Here is a 21,024-nt window from a genome sequence, read left to right on the forward strand (position 1 = left end):
CACCATGAACGTCTGTACGTCCTGCTTCCAAGTTTCTGCACCAGTGCCGCACTTCGCTGTCATGCATGACAGTTACGTTATGTGGGCTGCATAAAATCAGGCGGAACCTGTCAGCATGAAGGAATCGACTGGCAGCACGCATTTCACACTTGGTGGGAGACTCTAGTGTTCTAGGCTTGTCTATGTGCTCACTGTGCGCTCAGAACTGGAAAGCGCGACGTGACGCTGTCGTCGGGGATACTACAAACACTTCACAACACATCCGCAAAGAGCTTCATCAGATTTTCAATGCGGTTTTAATTTCGCGACCGATCGGATCTTGAAGGGAAAAAGGGAAAGAAAAAAACCCCTCATATCACGACAGGCATTATCAGCTATGACCTTTTCTGCATATATAATTCGTAAGCCACAGTACAGTGCATGGTGGCGGGTATACCATACCAAAATTATAGATTTTTCGGCCTTTTCCGTTCACGAATCCAGCTATGGAAAAGTGTCTATACGCCTATGTACACACTGTAGTCTCTTTTATATTGATGATCCCTACGCTACATGTACGTTGGTGGCAGCATAATGGTAGCACATCAAATACAGTTTCACAAACTTCAACCGGCAGGGTTACACGACAACTTTGTCTTTTTCTTCCAAGGATTCCGATTTAAGTTCGCCGAGCATTTCTGCTGCAGTTTCATATGGGCTATACCGATTTGTACACCCTAGCAACGCGTCTCTGAATGCGTTCGATGTCGGTTGTCTGGCCTGCTTAATAAGGATCCCAAACACTGGACCAATACTCTAGAATTGGTGGCACTACAGTCTTGTAAGCGATTTCCTTTACAGATACACTGCACTTTCCCACAACCCTTCCAACAAATCTAAGTTTTCCTCTATCCTTCCTTAATATTGATTTTACACGACCGCTCTGTTTCATCTCCTTTCTTAATATTATCCCTAGCTATTTATACGGTACTCATGCCCAAGATGTTTGTCTTGCAGTCGGGTACTACCAAGTTCTTTCTGTCTGCTGTAGGCGATGACGGAAGAAGGAATTAACAACAGCTTTCAACAGTTGGTAAGCAATGCATTTTGCTTCACAAGAACTAATGTATTAGGGAAATGTTTTCGGAAGTGTTATCATTGGAACAAGAGTTGGGCGGTAGCGAGCGCGCCTCGAATGCTGGAGTGAGTGGGTGTCATTGTGTTGGAGCGCGTGGGTGCAGGCGCCGGCCGGTCGGCGAGCACAAAGCTTTTGTTCTATATGTGTATCCGGCCGGCGGCTGAGTGCCGCGATAAGCCGAGAGCCCGTGACGTCAGCGCAGAGGCCGCACCTCCAGCCTCTTCTCTGCTCGGACTCTCCGGCCGAGATGATCCTCAGCTGCTGGGGCAAGGATAAACACAAGGTGCGCCTAACAAGTTCGCCTAAGTGACCCGTACTTTACGAGCAACGTGTGTTGAAAGTGCGCGCACGTGCACGACGACGTATGTTGAGAAGCGCTACGTCGTGTCTGATACATTAAGATATAAAGGATTCGTCTGCTGCAGCAACTCGATCATACTGTCTTTGTACACAGTTTAATGGGGGAAAGAAGGAACATTATTTTGCCTTTTTTCATCTGACTGATTTGATGCGGCCTGCCAAAGTTTCCACTTTTGGGTCAATCTCGTTATCTCAGAATACCATTTGCACCATACGTCGTCTGTTATTTGTCGGAAGTGTTCTAATTTCTCCCTTCCCCTACAGTTTTTACTCTCTGCAGCTTTCTCTAGTACCATGCCTTAACGCACGTCCTATCATCCTGTCCCTTCTTTTAATCAGTTGTCTCCATATGTTCCTTTCTTCGCCGATTCTGCGGAGAAAGTCTTCATCTCTTATCAGTCCACGTAATTTTAAAGATCCTTAGCTACACACGTCCAGTCAATGATTCATTACCACCGCGCGGGATTAGCCGAGCGGTCTCAGGCGCTGCAGTTATGGACTGTGCTGCTGGTCCCGGCGGCGGTTCGAGTCCTCCCTCGGGCATGGGTGTGTGTGTGTGTGTGTGTGTGTGTGTGTGTGTGTGTGTGTGTGTGTGTTTGTCCTTAGGATAATTTAGGTTAAGTAGTGTGTAAGCTTAGGGACTGATGACCTTAGTAGTTAAGTCCCATAAGATTTCACACACATTTGAACATTTGATTCATTACCGTTCAATGCTGTGCTCCAAACGTACAGTCTCGGAAATTTCTTCCACGAATTGCGGCCGATGTTTGATATTGGTCGACTTCTTTCGACCTGGAATTCTCTCTTCGCCTGTGCTATTCTGCTTTTTTGTCCTCCTTGATCGTCCGTCATGTGTCATTTTGCTTCCAAGGTAGCAGGATTATCCACTACTTCTTCTTTGCGATCACCTATTTTGATGGTAAACTTCTTACTAATCTCATTTCTGCAAATCCTCATTAATTCTTCGGTTTCCTATCAGTACATATTCCGCGCCCAGTAGCAATCCATTCAGTGTGTGCTGTAACGCTTCCTTGCTTTCACTGAGGATAGCAATGACATAGCGAATCATATCACCTTTATCTTTTCGCCATGACTTTTAATCCAACAACCTAAACTTTCTTTTATTTTTCTACAAGTTCCTAAAAACTGCGAAGGAGACACAAGTAGAGTTGCTGCTAATAAGAGGAAAAGAAGCAGGAGCCGAGAAGTCTACAGCCGCTGACGCGATACAAAAGATGTCCTTCTTCCCTACCCACCACACAATTTAACGAAACTTTGTATCGTCTACGAAACCTTCTTGCCCATGCAGAGCATTGGCGATCACTGTAATATTCGATCTCTTCCTCTCTCTGTTTACTGTATCTCTTTACACTGAGGCGACAGGAGTCATGGGATAGCGATATGCACATGTAGCCTATAGATGGTGTTAGATTCGCGTACACAAGAAATAAAAGGGCAGTCCACTGGCGGCGCTGTCATTTGTACTCAGGTGATTCATGTGAAATGGTTTCCAACGTGATTGTGGCGCACGACGGGAACTAACAGATTTTGAACAGGGAATGGTAGTTGGAGCTAGGCGCATGGGATATTCCGTTTCGGAAGTCGTTAGGGAATTCAATATTCCGAGATCCACAGTGTCAAGAGTGTGGCGAGAATACCAGATTTCAGACATTACCCCTCACCACGGACAACGCAGTGGCCGACGGTTTCACTTAACGACTGAGGACAGTGTTGTTTGTGTAGCGTTGTCAGTGCTAACAGACAAGCAACACTGCGTGAAATAAGCCCAAAAATAAATATGGAACGTATGCTACACGCTTTCGTCAAGACAGTGGGGCGAAATTGGGCGTTTAACGGGATATTGCAGCGTGTGCCATTGCTAATACCACGACATCACCAGCAGCGCCTCTCCCGGGCTCGTGACCATATCGATTGGGACCTAGACGACCGGAAAACCGTGGTTTGATTCTACCCTGTGATTGATAATACTCGATTTAATTTACTTAATTTACTTGTTTGTATATCTTCGTTATCAGAGAATCTTTTTAGAGTTATAATTCTCAGGATTTATAATTATAAAATATTTCAGGTCAAGGTGCAGCGTATAATTTAGAGAAGGTGGAGCTGAAGGTAGAGTGTGGCACAGACCATACGAAGCTAAGGACCCAAGTAGTCAGGAACGCACTGTAAAAGCTGATGGTGGCCCCATAATGGTTTGGGTTGTGTTCACATGGAATGGACTGGGCCCTCTGGTCCAACTGAACTGATCATTGACTGCAAATGGTTATATTCCCCTACTTGGAGATTATTTTGAGGAATCGTGTAAGATAAACACCGAAAACATAAATCTGGATATGTGTCGCTGGCCTCTCGAGAAGTAGACGGGTGTCTTACCATTGCGCCACCTTGTTCGGTTCGCAGAAATAGGAACAAAAATACCCCGTAGTAATCGATTACATAAATAGTAACAAACCTTTGGACTCTTTTACTTAGACGCTTCAAAATGGTTCAAATGGCTCTGAGCACTATGGGACTTAACATCTATGGTCATCAGTCCCCTAGAACTTAGAACTACTTAAACCCAACTAACCTAAGGACATCACACAACACCCAGCCATCACGAGGCAGAGAAAATCCCTGACCCCGCCGGGAATCGAACCCGGGCGTGGGAAGCGAGAACGCTACCGCACGACCACGAGATGCGGGCGCTTAGACGCTGTATCTGCGCCAAGCTAAGAGGCAATATGAATCTAAACGTGTACAGTACATCACTTGTAAGCGGGAAAAGTGGTTAACTTAAACTATTGCAGAGAAATGAAGATGTAGAACAATCATGTACGTATCTTTAAAAACTTCTCCACTGTTTGAGGTGTTCGTCAAATAGGCGGGAGATTCAAGTGAGACGCGTGCTGCTGCGCTTGCTGCGATCGCAGGTTCGAATCCTGTTTCGGGCATGGATGTGTGTGATGTCCGTAGGTTAGTTAGGTTTAAGTAGTTCTAAGTTCTAGGAGACTGATGACCTCAGATGTTAAGTCCCATAGTGCTCAGAGCCATTTGAACCATTTTTGCGCTTGCTACTGAACATACAAATATAAAGCTGTTACGTGAGATGTCGGATGAAGAAAATTGCATTGATAAATTTCTGGAATATAACTCATATTTTAGTGAAACGCTGCAGGCTGAATTTGGAGAATAAATATTTCGGTTGGACTGCAAAGAACTCTACCGCGTCATAGTATATTCCGGCAAAGACTTCAAACGACTAGACTGAAGTGCACGTACAGACATACATGGGTTTCTCCAACGCGCCATAGTCGAGTGAAACAGCAAGGGGAGATAATAGTAATGGTACAAAGCAATACGAGCCGCGCTACTTTGTCTCACTGCTAATTTGTTGGTAAGGCTAAGCGGTCTAAAGTCTTACTTTGATACCAGATAGAACTGAAGCAGCAGAGACAGAGGGGGCTTTATTAATAAGGTAAGGCAGGAGCGGGAGGAGAGGAGGGAGCGGAATAACGTGATTAAAGTTCCGAGAGTTTTGAGAACATTCCCATTGCAAGGGAGACGCTGGAGTTGCTCCCAAGTCTTATTCAGTTTTCAATTAGAAATCCGTTATTTGAAGAGGAACTGCTTGACTCCTCTGGCATTAAGTGGATAAATACGTCACCCAGACGCAAAATTAGGCACGGTCGGCTCGTTGGCTTGCGTCTGCCAGGCGGCGTCACGCCGGAGGGCCACGGGCGGATGGGCTGGCTTGTCGGGCCAGGGACAAGTTGCAGGCAGCTACCTGGGCCGGCTAGGCGAGCAAACATTGACACAAACTGTTTTGTGAACTCTGAATCGCAAATTAGCAACTCTGTGCGGCGGATTATCGGGGTGCGCGCTGTTTGTGCATACACGCGGGGTGTCTGCCCGGAGAATCATCAGAACGTGCGTTGTGTTTACCCGGCCCGATTGAAGACGCTGATGTAATTAGCTGCAGTGGGAGCAGCCCAGGTGTAGCCGGCCGGCGTGGCGTCTGTGCCCTCGGGCGCACCGCCGTAGCTGAAGCGGGCCGCTCCTGCTTGGCGCTTGCCAAGCAAGCTCTGCTCTGGAGATTTCTCGCCCTGGTCGTCATCCAGTGCGCAGGTGGGAAGGGCCCCAGCTGCAACTGCTCTGCCTCATTTGCTGAATAACGGTCTGTGCTTTTGGAATACAGTTTCGACTAAGTCACCTCTCAGGCAGAAGGGGTATCAGTAGTAACCATCATCATCACCATCATCATTACATCCAGAAAGCATTCGACACAGTACCTCACTGCAGAAGGTCCGAGCATACGGAACAGGCTCTCAGGTGTGTAAGTGGCCCAAAGACTTTGGTAACAGAACCCAATACAACCTCCTGAACGGCTAGTGTTCATCGGTGTTGTTAGGGGTGCCCTAGAGAAGTGTGGTAGGACCGCTCTTCTTCTCAATGCCCATAAACGATCTGATGGATAGGGTAGGCAGCAGTCTGCGACTCTTTGCTGAAGCACTTTAGTGAACGGGGAAGTGCAGTCATCGACTGACCAAGGGCAACTTAGACAGACTTTCTATTTGGTTGAAGAATAAGTTTGTTCTAAATATGAAAAAATATAAGTTAATGCAGATGATTAGTTCGAATACAGTATCAGTGGGGCGCTGTTTGACACAGTCACGTCGATTAACTATCTAGACAAAATGTTATAAAGCGATATGAAATGGAACGAGCGCGCAAGGACGGTAGTAGGGAAGACGAATGGTCGACTTCGGTTTACTGAGAGAATTCTTGGGAAGTGTAGCTCATCTAAACAGGAGACCACGTCCAGAACACCCATTCTTGCCTGTTGATCGAGTGTTTGGGCTCCCCACCAGGTATGATTAAAGGACGATATCAAAGCAATTCAGAGACGTGTTCATAGATTTGTTACCAGTAGTTTCGATCAACAAGCTAATTTTAATGGGGACGCTTCGTGAAATCAGATTGATGGAAGACGGCGTTCCTATCGCGAAATACTATTGTGGAAATGTAGAGAACCGGTATCTGCGACTGACTGCAAAACTGTTCTTCTGCCGCCAACATACATTTCCCGTTAGGAGCGTGAGGACAAAATAATGTAAACAGGGCTCGTACGGAGGTATATAAATAACTGATTTTTCCTCTCCCCATTTGCGAGTGGAACAGGTTTGATGGCTTATGGAATAAGCGAGTAGATGTAGATCATCATCATAATCCATTTATCAACCACTGCTGGATATAGGCCGCTTTCAGATTTCTACACACATAACGATCTTCATCTCTTAGAATCTATGTTCGTGCTCCTTGTTATGTCGAAGGCCCGTTTTCCACCGAAGGCCTCTAGGTCTTTACTTATCACGAAATATCAAACACAGAATCTCTTTAGATCATCTCCCACCGTTTGGACTCGCTATACGACCAGTCCATCTTCATTTCAGTTTCGTAACAGTCATTACCACTAATATGCTACTTGACACTTCTTGCAATGTACGCCCCCGAAAGCTTAAAAGTAAATCCCTGTCTCGCTTGTAACGCCTGCCACAGGGGGTAATGAGCATTTCCGTGACATCCTCGCTGTTAATAAACGAACCTATCACAAATCGCGTTGCCGTTCTTTGGATCAACTCTATTAATCCCACCTCATTTATGCCGTTCGATTGCGATAGTGCACTTTAGGGACTAATCATTATTCATTTCATAAAAAACTATAGTTTCAACCTGAGGAAAGAACTGAATGTTAGCCTTGAAAACAGAATACAGGAGAATTTAAAAATCACACATCTTTTTGAAGCTAGCAGATGAGAACGTACACTGTCATCGCACACTCGAATAAATTCATGTAACTTCCGGGCAGTAATTACTTTGCCCAAATGACCATCCACTGACACCTTGTAGGAGTTTTGCGGTCGTTGTTTTTGTCTATGGTTGTCAAATGTATATATGGGTCCATAATACGTGACAGGTCGCATTTTGTTGTACCAATCCTCTGCATCGCTGCCATTCCTCCACTGATCTCGTCACGTTTCATAGATCACGTCAAAACGGCGTCTGCTGACATTCCGAGGCTCTCTGACTGAATGTACAATTCCGTTGGTGCGGACAGAGCAGGAGCGACCGACTATAACTGTGTTTTCGATAACTGCATCAGCGGCGCGCGAACGAAAATTGAGTTATCCGGCAGTCCTCTGAGCGACTCGCGCGATAAGAAAGCTCTAGGCGGCATTGACTGTCGAGTCTCAGCATTTACATTTAACATCACAACCCAAATGAACACGTGCTTTCTCAAAATAGCACCGTCTGTAAGCAGGCCAAGCGTTTCCTTCCAAGACATCACTTTTTATTGACTCAAGGTTTTTACTGCAAAATGGTGTGGCGCTTCAGTTATTTATATACTGCAACAGTAATTCAAGGATCCACGTTTCAAATCTCACATTAGCTGAAGAATTCTGTAAAACTTAGTGACTTTTACCCAAAGTTTCGTGTGTGCGAGATGTCGAAAACTCGTACCTCACAATTTGAATTTCGTGACCAATGTACTTTCCAGTCACAAGAACACACACGAACTCACACCCTTCGCTTCCCCTTCTCAAAGAACAATATGTGGGTAAACTGGTTCCTTTATTGAAGAAAGACAAAAAAGAACCATGGTTAGTAATGTTTGTAAAGCTGACACTAATTTGTTGCTTGATGAGGTTTTTACTGCTTACATTACCTGGAAACAGCTTTCATCACTACAGATCAAATCCATTGGCGTATCTTCCTTTTTAATAGTTTAACGAGCTCTCGGAACGAGTTTGGCATCTAGCAGGCATTTGTGCAGTGCTGCACAACGTTTTGGTTGACGTTGAGTTTAATATTTCGCAAGACCGTCCCTGAAATAGAATCTAGAATAAACGAATTAGAAAAAAATGTAAGTTATAACGTTACAGGCAGCAAACATGAAACGACATTGAAAATGTAGATTTCTGTGTGTGGAGAACTGGTTATAAATTACAGTTTTCTGTGACAACAATCCACCCTCTTCTTGCGAGCTTATACAGCTCGGTTATATTTCCAGTCCTCAGAACGCGATACATGCGTCTTTAGAAAACATTCCGGCGGATCAATACATCAAGTGATGTAGTTTCCCATTATCGAAAGCTCTTTGGCATTTATATCAACAAATGTCGTTTAATAGTATCGTTTTTTTGATTAAGGCTTCTTCGGAAAGGCCTTTGTTGTTGCACAATTACCGGGAAACGCGATGAAAGACAGGAGAGGCGAGTATATGTGATAGGTCCTTCACAATCATTTGTACGATACGTCAGTTCTCTTGGACCTCCAAATCAGTTGCAATAACAAACATAACTGCGACGGAATGTCCAGATATGTAACATACACATGCCAACCTTCAAAATCAAAAATGGGGGACATTTAATTTTAAAAATCAGGGGCACAGTGCCAGCACACAAACACCCAAACAGAGCACAACTATCAGCAAGATGAATACATGCTCTTAAAAATGTGCAGGAAAGACGAAAAATAACAGTTGATATACACAGGTCGCGCGATTTTCTGATTTTAATCAATTTCGATACGTATATCGATTAAAAAGACTTACGAGCGAAGGATTTCCAACCACTGGTCAGAAAACTAAAATGGCGGGTTGTCAAAACAAATGTCTTAAGTTTAACGATAATTAGTTAAAAATCGTGAGAAATAATGGAATAATCGGGAGGCGGGAAGAGAAAAAATGAAAATCGGGAGTATCCGCTTAAATCGGGAGAGTTGGCAGGTATGTAACAACATAAGCTCTATTTTTAACCAACACACTTCTCATCGCTCTGCTGAGCCCCAGTGTACAGCTTCAGCAGGCCTCAGTCTTAATCTCTTTTATGACTTCTGCTTTCCGAAAAAGACTTGCCACTGCTTATTCTTAATTACGTTGGTGCCATCATCGTAGTATTAGCAGCAAATCGATCGCCTTCCATTATCACATAATCTTTACCACCCCTGCCTCGAACATCACAAAATAATTGATTGCATTAATATGTTCCTACCTCTGTGTTTTTTACTTACATATACTTCTTGGTTCCTAAGCGATTCGACCTCGCGAAAGCATACATTTCCGTTAGGAAAAAGCCATGTGTTATATTTCTGTCAAATAATGAAAGGGAACCGAAGAAGCTACGAGAAAAAAGCGCAACAAATTGTAATAATGTTTGTTACCTCTATACATTAATATACGAAAAGTCACGGTTACACCTGGTAATAATGGATACGTTTTATGTAAGTATGACCATGAAACAGGCTGTCGGATACATAAGAGAGATAAAAACAAGTGATTAACACATAGTTACCTCAGTTCGGCGAATAAATTCGCGAAAGAGTAACACCTAATCTAGCCATCGTATAAGATCTTCCGTCGTTCGCGGTCGTGTAGCCTAGGAGAAAGATAACAAACAATCGAGAACTAATTCTCGTCTGTCACTCCGCAACATTTCTCGACGTTCCCTTTAATCTATGTATGCTACGCGAATTGACAATTAGCTGTGATTTTTCGCCGTCGACGTCAACATCGCTATAGATAGCTACTTAGTCGTCCGGTCGCGGCGCTGCAGGTGACAAAGTTTTCGCTGCACCATGTTGCAAACTAAATGAAAGTAGCACTGAGGACATTCCTCAGACGTACTTTCCAATACTAGAATAAATATGGCCTCGATGCCGGACGGGAACGTAACACTCTCGATTTGCATACCCACCTCGCCCCGCCGTTAGCTGACGTCGCGGTTGAATTATAGTCGACGTCTAAAGCCGGGCTGCAGTCGCAGTTTATACGGTTAACACTCCCGTTTCTTGTCGTTTTTCTGGAGCATCCCGCTAACTCGTGTCTGCAGTCTGCGTCGTATAGCAACCCGTTGTACGAGTTCTAATTAAAATATCTGCATACTGATGTTTGACTCATTGGCCGCTTTGCTGTGAACAATTTTTAAAAAATAAACCAAAAGGGCTGCCAGTTTTACTAATTTCCGAAAGGGGTAAAACTTCGTCGCTGAAAAATTCTAGTATCAAAATTCTAAGCTAAGAACTTCAGCTGCGTGTTCCTTGCGTCAGTGACAGTTTTAATGGAATGCGTTGTTTCTCTACTGTCCAGTTGTATTAATGTGATCGCCTGTCAAAAGCCTGAATAAACAACATTTTACGGCGAGGACCGTTACGAGACCCACAGAAAGAGAGTCAGTGAGGTTCTGTAAGGTACTGTTAGGGATTTGGAGCCACGCCGACTCTGCGCAACGTTTCTCGGTTGAGGATCCATGGCGCATACAGCCCGATCGAGGTGGTTCCACAGATTCTCGTTTGGTTTTAAATCCGGGGAGTTTGGTGGCCAAGGAAGCACGGTAAATTCATTCTGTTGCTCTTCCAATCACGTGTGTACATTACGAGTTGTGTGGCACTTTACATTGTCCTGCTGGTAATTGACATGTGGGGGTGGACAAGGTCGCCAAGGTAGATCCATACATGTGTTGATGCGTTGTGCCTACCATAATGACGAGATCACCCAGGAAATGCCATGAAAACATTCCGCAGACTGCAGTGCTCCTTCCTTTGGCCAGGACCCTTCCAATTATTATCTGCTTTTAGGCGTTTCACGTCTTACACGCCAACGGCCGTCTGTCTGATGGAACAGAAAACGTGATTCATCTGCAAAGGCCACCTATCGCCACTCAGTGGACGTCCAGTTGCGGTATTGGCGTGCAAATTTCAGCCTTCGTCGTCGACAGACAGCAGTCAGCATGGTTGCATGAACCAGGCACCTGCTGCGGAGGCCCACATGCAGTAACATTCGTTGAGGAGAGACTGTCGGTACCTCCTCGTCCCATCTGGACGGTCAGTTGCTCAACAGTGGGACGTCTATTCCGCAGCCCAAATTCAGACCATATGTAATAGCCCAAATTAAAACCATTGCTACTACCTAATTTTTGTCCGCAGCTCGTGGTCGTGCGGTAGCGTTCTCGCTTCCCGCGCCCGGGTTCCCGGGTTCGATTCCCGGCGGGGTCAGGGATTTTCTCTGCTTCGTGATGACTAGGCGTTGTGTGCTGTCCTTATGTTAGTTGGGTTTAAGTAGTTCTAAGTTCTAGGGGACTGAGGACCATAGATGTTAAGTCCCACAGTGCTCAGAGCCATTTTTGAACCTAATTTTTAAGTTAATTACAAAACGACTGTAACAGTTGCTATTAAAAGTAAAGATGTTCTAAAAGTTAAGGTTACCCTTTAACAGCACACAGTTTACAATTGCATGCGACAATGAACTGACCTCGCGGTTTTACTGAACAACTGACCTGATATGCGAGGTTTTTAACTGCACGGAATTTTCTTTGTTGTATAAAGTATTAGACGCTCCCATGCAAGAGTGTGCGTGTACAGCATAACTAAACCAATATGTGTGTAGTTCCATTAGCTGGTGGGAATACACCAAAAGCAATACCAGTCTGCACTACAGTTGCTGATATTTTTAAAAATAACGGAAAATCAGATATATCGATATTTAAAAAATGTCATAACAGGATGTCGATATTTCAGGAAAGTGTATCGATATATCGACGGAAGAAACATCGACGTACTTGCCTATAAAAATATCGGATATACGTTGTAAATATACTGGATTTTAGAGCGGTATATTTAAGTAATGATTTATTATTAGATATTCCGTACGTCAACAAGCTATCAACCAGCCTAACCTCCTTAGTGCAAGAACTGAAAGGGAAACTATGCACGTTCAAATTTGGCGATAACCACTTTGCTAACAATGGTAACTGCATGTACGTAGCACAGTAAAAGATGTCCGATGGGTCCGTTGTTCGGTTTAGTGGCTCTGAGTACTATGGGACTTAACATGTTTGGTCATCAGTCCCCTAGAACTTAGAACTACTTAAACCTAACTAATCTAAGGACACCACAGAACACTTCGGTTTAGTCATATCTCCCATTTGTTCGGAACACTTAATGTCGACTTCCCTTTTTTTTTTTTAATTTCCGCCAACACCAGCGACCTAGCAGCTATAGTGTCAGAATTGCGTGGTGAAGTTAAACGTTGCATTTTCTGTTGGTAGCGCCGAGTGCCGATTACGTCAGCTTTACCCTCACAGGTCTCCGCCCACTTTGTAAAGACCAATCCTGTCATTTAGAATTTTGTTCGTCATTTACAGCAACTGTTTTTGAAGAATGTGAAGAAAGATGTGAAGAAATAGTACACTATTTGCGTTAAAAATTTTTAACGCAACTGGTGTGTTATTTCCTCACACCGGAAATCTTGTTATTCCATTCGCACCGCCAAATCCAAGTGCAATCTGACTTCTTCTTTTGTACCACATATAGTTGCTTCACACAGTCAAAAACAAAGACTGGACGTGATGAAAGCTCAAAAAGTAATAGGACGCCTTCACACAATGAAAGTAAAATTATGTTCTACTACAATTTCAAAAGAACAACTTCTAATATCTAGCGAAAATTGTGAAAACTATGATATAAAATAAAAATGTCGGAACTCAATAGTACCATTTTGATATCGATATATCGGGGGAAAATATCGGTATTTTTTGGAAACATGTCGATGTATCGTTTTTCATCAACAGCCCTGGTCTGCACACACAGAGCTACTATGACGGCCACAACGTCAGGACGGTGTTCACGTTAAGGCCGGACCGCCTCTGCACTACCCAGCTCCCTGCGCCCCTCCGACCACAGACTGCCCGCTGCAAGATTTCGTACTTGAAAATGTCATGTCTGAGCGCAGCGCTCTCGAGCGAGTACAAGTGAGCACAGTCCCCAATTTGCAAGCTTGTAATTTCTAATGACAATTGTAAGTCTATGGTTTTCTACTCGCCCCATCTCAGAGTATCACTTAGACGCAACGCAGTCAATTACTCGTATTCGTTCTGCATATTTTAGTCCGTCTTTCCATTTACATTTTTTGTCCTCCACAGTGCCCACTAGTACCATGGAAGTTAGTCCCTACAGTCCTAGTAAATATCGTGTCATCACATCCTGTCCTCTAGTTAGTATTTTCTACATATTCCTACTCCCGGCGTTTCTACATGGAACCTCCTTGATTCGTATCTTGTCAGTTCACGTTATTTTCAGCATTCTTCTGAACATCAGATCATAAATGTTTCGATTTTTTTCTGCTTTTTAGGCAGTCCAATATTTTCTTCCATTAAACGGTGTACCCCACATGTACATTCTGAGAAATTTCTTTCTCAAAGTCAATTCTTGTGTTTGAAACTAGTGAACTTCTTTTGACGAGGAACGCTTGCCTGTGCTAGTCTGCTTTTTATGTCTTCCTTGCTTCGTTCGTCATGCGCTATTTTTCTTCAGAGGTAGCAGAGGTCTTTCACTTCGTCTACTAAGTGCCTCCCCCCCCCCCCCCCCAGCTTTGATGTTATGTTTTCCTACTGCGCCTTAATTGTTCCGTCTTTCTTTAGTTTACTCTCAATTCATATTCTGTGCTCATTAGATTCTTCAGTCCGTTCAAAAGGTCATAAAGTAGTCCTCCCTGTCCACACAGGACATAAATATCATCAGCGAAATTTATCATTGTTTTGTTTCAAACAGAATTGTAATTTCACTTCTGAAAACTTTTTTGTTGCCTTCGTAGCTTCTTCGATTTTAAGGTTGAATAAAGAACAAGAAAAGTATCCTTGCATTGCACCCTTCATAACCCGCGCACTTCTCGTAAGTGATTTCTCTCACTCAAGTGACAACACTTGATCCTCCTGTGCAGCAACTGAACGTCAAGATGCTCGTTTGAGACGGACGAAACCAGTAATCTAATAAGGCAGTTGTGACTGTGTCAGAAAATAAAAAAAGAACATTTTAACTACTTTAGCAATCACTGTCGTCTCCAGATATATAAAAATTTCGTACCTTCTTACACGTAACATGTATACAATCTTTTGGTTGCATTCGTGCCATCTGTGGGAAGATGAATGGCTAATACCATTTCGACGTGGGAATATACCAGCTCTCGCAGAGACATTCGACGCTCGTTCAACATTGCAGGGAAGGAAGGATGGCATGGCAGGTGCTGGAGAACGCGTCTCTCCCCCCTGCCACCCTTCTGCGCTAGGGTGCGGCGAGGCGCGCCAGGCACACGTGTGTTGCGCGTTTTATTTACAAAACTCTGCTGCAGCCTGTTGGACTTCTGCTGTTGTTTCCCGTGGAGGCTCCCTGCCTATGCTTATCCAAGCAGTCGCCGCCGCCTGGTACAGTAGCAGCAACGTCGCATTAAGCACACGCACCCACAGGGCCGTTGTCTAAGAAAGGAAATACGAACGAAAACTGCGGTTAATGGAGGGGAAAGTGCTCATTATAGCTAACAGTTTGAATATATGTTTGACTGCACATGTTACTGTTGCCAACCACAATGTAATAAAGGGTTAATTCTTACGTTAAAATAAAAACAACAACCAACCCCTCTTAACAATACTATTTATTAGGAACAAATAGAGCCACTGCGGGTTCGAACCTCCTTTTTCTTCTCTAGGTGGCTGTTCACGTTTAAAATTACAGTATGCTCTATGTATGATGATTGCTGACCGTGACGATAGTTCCTGGGTTGTTGGTGTCCTACAGCAAAAATTGAGGTAGCCAAAAAAGGACTAATGGATCTAACAATGATTATAACACGGTAAACACCTTTCCAAGATAAGTACTAAATTGGTTTTGTGGTATTTAGATTGAAAATACTTCTTTTTATTGCACTGTTCGTCGTTTTCAAAGCTGTGCATATTTCGCCGAATGCTGGACAACAACTAACAATTTCCTGAACTTTAAAGACACCGATAGTGTAGACTACTACACAAGCCCCTAAGAATTTCGACCAAACGGATGTTTAAATAAAAATACGGTGATTTACAAAGACGAAAGTGTATCAAAGACTGTGTCTGCCAGATAAGTTATTATATGTACATAGATGTCGCGATAAGGAATTCGCTGTGCATAGATGTTACAGTATATGCAATATACATTAGAATGAACATGAATTGTAACATATGTGAAAAAATAATGAAAGCTAGTTTATCATGAAAATATCAGGGATATAGATATTCTGTTACATTACGTGAAACACAAAAATTATGAGAAAGCTGTATACACAAACGTTATGGAGGTAGACGCTGTAACAGCTTGCTAGCGATCAGTACTGTAATTATTATATAGTCTACAATAGACAATTGATGAGATGCAATTTTACGTACATAGCTATTCTGAAAATGGTTCAAATGGCTCTGAGCACTATGGGACTCAACTGCTGAGGTCATTAGTCCCCTGGAACTTAGAACTAGTTAAACCTAACTAACTTAAGGACATCACAAACATCCATGCCCGAGGCAGGATTCGAACCTGCGACCGTAGCGGAGCTATTCTGACAGCGGGATTATGTTAACATTGTGACAGCTTGTTGAAATATTATTCTTTGTATTATGAGTTTCAGAGAATTGTAACACCGTCTTATAATGGATCTATATCAGCTAATAAACCATTGATGTATTGTGAGTTTTGGGTAATGTCTGGCACTGGTCACAGGTTCATTCCCGGTAGTATTTACATCACATAGGCTTCGTGTACACTGCACTAAGCAAAAATGGCCAAGCGAACGAATGAGCGCTAAGACAGGTACTGGTCTCACAAAGTTGATTTTCCATATATGAAACTAGGCCAAAAATGTCGTTCTGTATATGCATGCTTCCTGAGGCAGCCACAGTCGTGCGGCGCTAAGCCGTAGCGCCCTTTCTCCAAATACTCCACACAACGCACGCCTAACAATTTGCGTTCTGGGTTACTGTGAAGGGGTAAATACAAAAAAATACTTAGAGCTGTATCAACTATACATGGAACATTTTTCTCTCATTAGCAAGAATCTTTCTCGATTAGTTTCTTGGAGCACGGTCTTCTTGCAACTCCTCAGTTAAATGTGCGATCCTTCTTCTTATCCACAGGGTCTACTGTGGACGGCTGTAGTACAGAAAAAATAAACAGAAAAAAACATTCTGCACAGAACATTCAACAATCAGTTTTGCTTGTTTAATTGGGTAAGCGTGTATAGCTCCTCACTTTCAACTTCTTAGATCGTGCACCTTTATACTAAGAAGCACACTCTCAGCAACTTATAAAGCAAACTGAACAAGTCTGAAACTACTACCTTGTGTATTACATAATTAATAACGTCAGGTAGCGGTAGGATGAAACCAAATATCGATTTGAAACCTTTCTTCATTCATTCGCATAATGTACTCACGAGAAAAGAGAAAACTTCGTTCCTTTGGTTTAATGCGAATACTTAGAGATCTGATAGTATTATCAGTAATCTTTAGTATGCCTGGCTCAATAAATGAGTCTTATTTTAATTAATTGGAGTGGCTTTTTCTGACTCTTATATACTGCATTGTTTGCTGCCCTCCAATAGTTAACAGTAGACTGTAAGCTTTTGTGCAGCTGTATAGTTTCTGCAGTTCTAGTAGTACATCCACCACGAAGATATCAGACTTTTCATGTAATTCGCAAGTGATGTGCTCAGATCAACGACGTCATCATTGCAACATTACAATACTTAACGTTCTACGATAAGTATAAAAGCAACATCCAGAGATCGTAAATATACGTCACAACGTCTACGGTTCACGGAGAGGCACTTTCACAACAAAACTAAGTTGAAAGCACGATGACACTATGTCGCTTTGATACGGTGTATAGTGTAGTATCAACAGAACCGGAGCTCTGATATTTTACCACATGTTAGCTGAACCTACCACTGTAATAAGCGAAGAAGGAATGAGGAAAGGAAGGTTAGAATTTAAAGTCTCGTGGATATCAGGATTGTTGCAGATACAGTATCAAAACGTAGAGAAGGACACGACAACGGAAATCGGCTACAGACTGGTTAAAGAAAACTTCGCAGCTATACGTTAAAATAGTTTACAGAAACTGTAGAAAAGCTAGACTGTGTCGGAGAAGCTTAAGTACCCAACATTGTGTGTAGTGGGCCGCCTGGCTTAGTACTACTGTCATATATGGGATAAATGGCTGGTGCATACGAAGCACAAAGAGCAGAAACTGCCTCACACCTGCCCTAGACTCAAAAATTCGGCACCAGCAAAGGTGGAGCGGTCGAGCAGCGCTTCGCCGTCCCTGGGGGTCGTCACCGCTCTCCGTGCTGCCTGAGGACGGCGCCGCAGAAATCTTCTGACCGTCGAGACAGGCTTGTGACGTCATTTGGAGGCGTCTGTCACCGAGCGTGCGGATCGTCTATTATCGGGCCATATCATGGAACGAACGGGTCCCATCTGACAACTGCGCGTGGCCGCAGTATGTGCCAAACACAATCTCCAAACTAATATCAGGGAATATCACGGAAGTGTTTCGGTTGTACGACTGCAGTAACTCCAACAGCCGAAACGTGTAAGCCAGAAATTTAGCACATTTTTAGTCGTGATAAACGTAAACCTCGCCGTCGACAGGCTGAGTGGCAATGGTAGATAAATAGAGAGGATTGACGACTTGTCAAACTATCTGTAGACTTTACACACACGTCTCAATTTACAAACACGACTCAGTTTCTTCTCGTATGATAATACTGATTAGTGCAACTGTTGTTTTGCAGTTATAACAACTTTATAATGTGCATGTGTACAGAGACAAAGGGTGTCCTGAGAGATGGTTCGATAAATGCTCCACGTTGATTTAAATTTTAGTCGTATATGTTGCAGAATGTATAAGAAATGACATGAAAAGATGACTGGCTTCAACAAGGAAACGAAAGCAATCACACGAGAACAACGAATTTCTTTACAAGCTGTAGATTTTAGGTGGAGCCCATTTAAGCAAGCAGTACTGTAGTTGCTTGGCAGATAGCATAAAAATGTAATTACTCAGCAGCCTTCGCACAGTTGCAAAGTGTCAGCATGCGTGTAGTTTGGATACACATAATCATCGGACGCCACTTATTCGAAAGCACTTCGGATCATGATAATGAGATACGGCTGTCTTTTATTGCTTTCGCTCAGTTTTCCAGTGTCACGACGCACTAAAAAGGATGGACACTGTAAGGCAAATATTGACAAAAAAATTCAATTTCAATTTTCTCAAAAACAACGGAATTCTGAGCCAACAGCAAAAATTGGAATCCACTTTTCTTCAGTGTAGACTTTATGAGCACCATTTCATCAGAATCCATAGCCCATAACTGCCGACATCCCGACGTGAGATGTTTCAAAGAGTTATACAGTATCCCAACAGCCGGCTGAAAGAACGCTTGGCTAGACTCGAAGCCGTCGAACGACGCAGTGGGTAAGATGACACAAAGATTCTGAATTCAAATGGGAATCCCTAGAGGGAAGATAACGTTATTTGTGCGAAACACTAATGAGAAACACTAATGAATGACTGCAGGACGTTTCTGTTGCCGCCAGCGTACATTTCCCGTAAGCACCAGGAAGATGTGGTTCAAGTGGCTCAGAGCACTATGGGACTCAACATCTTAGGTCATAAGTCCCCTAGAACTTAGAACTACTTAAACCTAACTAACCTAAGGACATCACACACACCCATGCCCGAGGCAGGATTCTAACCTGCGACCGTAGCAGTCACGCGGTTCCGGACTGCAGCGCCAGAACCGCTAGACCACCGCGGCCGGCACCAGGAAGATGTGTTAGGGCTTGTACGGAGGCATATGGACAAAAGTTTTTCCCTCGCTCTATTTGCGAATGCATCCAGAAAGAAAATGACTGGTAGTGGTACAAGTTACTCTTCTCTGTACATCATCTAGGGTCGCGCGGTCTGAGGCGCCTTGTCACGGTCCGCGCGGCTTCCCCCGTCAGAGGTTCGAATCCTCCCTCGGGCATGGGTGTGAGTGCTGGCCTTAGGGTAAGTTAGTTTAAGTTAGATTAACTAGTGCGAAAGCTTAGGGACCGATGACCTCAGCCGTTTGGTTCCATAAGACCTTACCACAAATTTCCAGAATGCCTAGTGGAGTATGTGTTACTTGGTTGGTGCATAAATTCGAAGCATTTTTGTTTTGCATGTTGGCATTCCGGTTGCTGCTGGTTTATTTATCGATCGTCATTTTTAATTTGTAGTTCACTACTGGTATCTGAGTTTGCGTTTGTCGTTTTGTCATTTGAAGACAGTGAGTGAAGCTGTGGGCTCTAGAAAATGGAGTGCCAAGTGGTGAAATTGGAGCATTTCCGACGTATTGTTCTGTTTCAGTTCAGTAGAGGGGTGACAGAGCGGAGGCAGCCAGAAACATTTGCGCAGCATATGAGGATAACGCCATGGGACAGAGCGCGGCAAAAAAAAGTGATTTTTCGTTTTAAGGAGAATAGTTTTCACATTAGCGACTCTCCCATGTTCAGGTAGACCTTCGGGGTTTGATGAAGATCATTTAAGCCCATTAATCCACAATGGTCCACGTTAGTGTACTCGAGTACTGGAATAAGTGATGAACTGTGATTATTCCACTATCAAGCGACATTTGGGTCCAGCTGGGAAGGTTCAAAAGTCGGGTGTATAGGTACAACATGCTCTAAGCCAAAATCACAAAAATCAGTGGGTGGCCAAATGTCCATTTCTGCTTGCTCGTTATCAATTGGCTCGTGAACAATACCCACTATTCCTATCCTACGTGACGAGAAATGGTGTCTTTGGGTAACATAAGGAAACGAAATGAGTGGTTGAGTCCACACAAAGCAGTAACTCCTCATGCAAAGACCTGCGAGCATCCACAATAGATAATGCTATGCGTCTGGTGGTAAAGCTGCGGTGAGATTTGCTACGAATTGCTTCCCCTAGGTGTAACCTTCACTGCTGACATTTATTGTGAATAACAGAGACGTCTTGCAGACGCAATCCAAGAATAACGACCAGGAAGACTGCGTGAAGTGATGCTATTCCACGATACAGCTCGCCCGCATTCCGCTAGACTGACAAAAAAACGTTGTATAGGAGTTGGGTTGGAAAGCCATCCCACACCCACCTTATTCACCTCATCTTGCGTTCCCAGATTTTCACCTTTTCCTCTATCTATTGAACAACCTTCAAGGAACTTCCTTTCCAGATGAAAATGCGCCCCGAAATGCTCGACGAGTTCTTCGCCTGAAAACCACGTGATTTCTCCTGTTACCACAGCGTTGGCAGACTGTTGTAAGTAGTGTTATTAGTGAGTAAAGTCTCTGTTATGTGTTTCTATTGTGTTTTTTAAACATGTGGGAAAACGCTACGAACTTATGCACCAACCTAAGATAAAATAAGAGAAAAATAAGAATCATGTGGGGAAATAATTTTCAAACACCTCGCGAGATAGCGCAGTGGCTAAAACACTGGTCTCGTATTCGGGAGGATGGTCGTTCGAATCTTTCACCATTCTTATCTGCTACCACTGTGGGGTTTTTCAAAGTGTACTGTTTTTTTCTTATTTTTTGTGATTTGCAGCCAACTGCTCTGGGAAACCGATAAAAACTAGCAACGCTGGGCACAGTGTGCAGTCATTTAAGCATTTAATA

Source organism: Schistocerca piceifrons, chromosome 7 (assembly GCF_021461385.2).
Source record: "Schistocerca piceifrons isolate TAMUIC-IGC-003096 chromosome 7, iqSchPice1.1, whole genome shotgun sequence".
NCBI lineage: Eukaryota > Metazoa > Arthropoda > Insecta > Orthoptera > Acrididae > Schistocerca > Schistocerca piceifrons.